The sequence below is a fragment of the Chiloscyllium plagiosum genome, chromosome 7 (genome assembly GCF_004010195.1).
Source record: "Chiloscyllium plagiosum isolate BGI_BamShark_2017 chromosome 7, ASM401019v2, whole genome shotgun sequence".
Classification (NCBI taxonomy): domain Eukaryota; kingdom Metazoa; phylum Chordata; class Chondrichthyes; order Orectolobiformes; family Hemiscylliidae; genus Chiloscyllium; species Chiloscyllium plagiosum.
In genome coordinates, this window is record NC_057716.1 from 87,340,022 (window position 1) to 87,343,244 (window position 3,223).

General features: G+C 42.2%; 1 non-coding gene across 1 annotated transcript; it reads right to left on the reverse strand.

The window, feature by feature from the left end:
• Nucleotides 1-2,904: 2,904 nt before the first annotated feature.
• Nucleotides 2,905-2,976, reverse strand: trnac-gca. Its single transcript has one exon. It is a non-coding gene; the product is annotated as a tRNA-Cys (tRNA).
• Between the last annotated feature and the right edge of the window lie 247 nt (nucleotides 2,977-3,223).

Sequence of the window (3,223 nt, forward strand, 5' to 3'; positions counted from 1 at the left end):
CCATCTGCCACTTCTTAGCCCATTGGCCCATCTGATCAAGATCCTGTTGTAATCTGAGGTAACCCGCTTCGCTGTGCACTGCACCTCCAATTTTGGTGTCATCTGCAAAGTTACTAACTATACCTCTTAGGCTCGCATCCAAATCATTTGCATAAATGACGAAAAGTAGTGGACCCAGCACCGATCCTTGTGTCACTCCATTGGTCCTGCACTGTCTGAAAAACAACCTTCCACCACCATCCTCTGCCTTCTACCTTTGAGTCAGCTTTGTATCCAAGTGGCTGGTTCTCCCTGTATTCCATGAGATCTGATCTTGCTCACCAGTCTCCCATGGGGAACCTTGTCGAACGCCTTAATTAAGTCCATATGGATCACATCTACCATTCTGCCCTCATCAATCCTCTTTGTTACTTCTTCAAAAAACTCAATCAAGTTTGTGAGACATGATTTCCCATTCTCTAGCTTCCCACAGAGTTCTCGGGTATACCTGATCAGGTCCTGAGGATTTATCCACCTTTATGCATTTTAAGACATCCAGTATTTCCTCCTCTGTAATATGGAGATGTCACCATCTATTTCCCTACAGTCTATATCTTCCATATCCTTTTCCACAGTAAATACTGATGCAAAATACCCATTTAGTATCTCTCCCATTTTCTGTGGCTCCACACAAGGGCTGCCTTGCTGATCTTTGAAGGGCTCTATTCTCTCCCTAATTACCCTTTTGTCCTAAATATATTTGTAAAAACCCTTTGGATTCTCCTTAATTCTATTTGCAAAAGCTATCTCATGGCTCCTTTTTGCCCTCCTGATTTCCCTCTTAAGTATACTCCTACTTCCTTTATACTCTTCTAAGGATTCACTCGATCTTTCCTGTCTACACCTGACATATGCTTCCTTCTTTTTCTTAACCAAATCCTCAATTTCTTTAGTCAACCAGCATTCCCTATAACTACCAGCCTTTCACTTCACCCTAACAGGAATATACCTCTGGATTCTTGTCATTTCATTTCTGAAGGCTTCCCATTTTCCAGCCGTTCCTTTACCTGCGAACATTTGCCCCCAATCATCTTTTGAAAGTTCTTGCCTAATACCGTCAAAATTGGCCTTGCTTCAATTTCAAACTTCAACTTTTAGATCTGGTCTGTCCTTTTCCATCACTACTTTGAAACTAATAGAATTATGGCCACTGGCTCCAAAGTGCTCCACTGACACCTCAGTCACCTGCCATGCTTTATTTGCCAAGAGTAGGTCAAGTTCTTGGACTATAACCTAGTGTTGTGTGATTTTTAACTTCATTTTTTTGTAAGGTTTTGCGAGTTTTGGTTCGTTGATATGTAAATCCCAGAACTCCTTCTAAGTCACATTCTCAAGATAACTTCAGGTTTTCTAACAAAATGTGTCATCTCAGCTCAGTCAATGAATGAAAGGTATGACTTTAACTTCACACCTTTAATATATTGTCTGCGCTGAGATGGCACATTTTGTTAGAAAACCTGAAGTTACTTTGAGAATGCTTCACGTCTCATCTAGGGCTGGTTCTGGCCTTTGGGGTATCTGACTGAAGTGGTCCTCTAGCTCTGTTCAGTATGGTACTCACCACAATGTATAGGGATCTGGGGATGCTGTGCAGCCCCACTGCTACTTGGGGGTGCTCCCTAGAGACATTGTTGAAGAAGGCGCAGAATGCAGATAGAGCTGGGGCTCCAGATTGCTCATTTTATCCACATCTTCACACCTTTCTCAAAACATCTGTGGCTTGTGTCCAATACTAGCAACAGGCAGTGGCAAGAGGATCTAATAAGCTGACTACTTTCCATATTTGGAGTTTGCAGAATATGTTTCTAAACCTGCAACTGTCAAGTACTGTCCCTGCCAGGCTGAGCCTCTGACCTCCTAGTGAGCTGGGTGTCACCAAGTCTCTGTAACATTCTTCTAATAAAGCAACTTCACTGGGGCACGCTTGCCTTCATCGACCAGGGCATTGAATATAAAAGTTGGCAAGTAATGTAACAGCTGGAGAAAATCTTAGTTCGGCCACATTTGGAATATTCAGGTCACCAAATCACCAGAAGCACCAGAAGTGGATGCTTTGGAAAGTGCGCACAGAAGATTTGCCGGGATGTTACTTGGTCTGGAGCATTTTACTTATATGGAGAGGTGGGATGAACTCAGATTGCTTTAACTGGAAAGAAGGAGGCTAAGGGGCGACCTGAGAGACCTTTACAAAATTATGGGAGGCATAGGTAGGGTGGATAGTCAGGGGCATTTTCCTAGGGTGGAAAGATCAGTGTGGAAAGGTCAACTACAAGAGGGCATAAGTTCAAGATTAAAGAGGCAAAGTTTAGGGGAGAAGTATGGGGAATATTTTCATGCAGAGGATGGTGGGTGCCTGGAATGCTCTGTTAGTGGTGGTGGGGAGAACAGGCACATTAACGATGTGTAAGGCATATCTTGATAAACACATCAATGTGAGGTAGAGGGATAGAAACTCACACATGGGCAATAAGAAGCGAGGCTAAATAAGGAGTAAATAAGGAGTACTAATTAGCACAGGCTTGGTGACTGAAGGCCTGCTCCTGTACTGAACTGTACTGCATTGAATTGCATTGTCATTCCTGCACCCAGTGCTTATAAGCTTATTACTTAAAGTGCAATCATTTTCTAGGTTTTGGGTATGGAGCATGATTCAGGCAGCTCTACTGAATAAGGTAAACGTCAATACCGCAGATATGAATCTATTCAGCGATGCTGCTTTCCTAACAAAAATAGAAATTGTTATAATAAGTATTGTACATCCGGCAAGGAAAGCTGAATTAACATTTTGGGTTCAATGATCCTTATTTAGGATGCTTCTAAATTCCCAATTCATCCCTTTGCCAAGGGAAAAACAGCATATTACTGAGGGGGCACCTGGATTTGAACCAGGGACCTCTTGATCTGCAGTCAAATGCTCTGCCACTGAGCTATACCCCCACACTGGCAATATGGTACTTAGGTATATTTGCAAGTTATATTTTCCACAATTGAAATTAATTTAATAAAAGTAGAAACTGCAGCAGAAACACAGCAGGTCTCCAGCACCTGTCCTATTTTAGTTTTGTTTATTTTAGTTAAGTTACTAAGGGAGCTCCTGATTTTTGACCATAAACAGCATGATCCCATCCAAATGTTCTATCTCCAAACTATACATCTGCAGAACGCTGAACTGAAATGTTTAGTG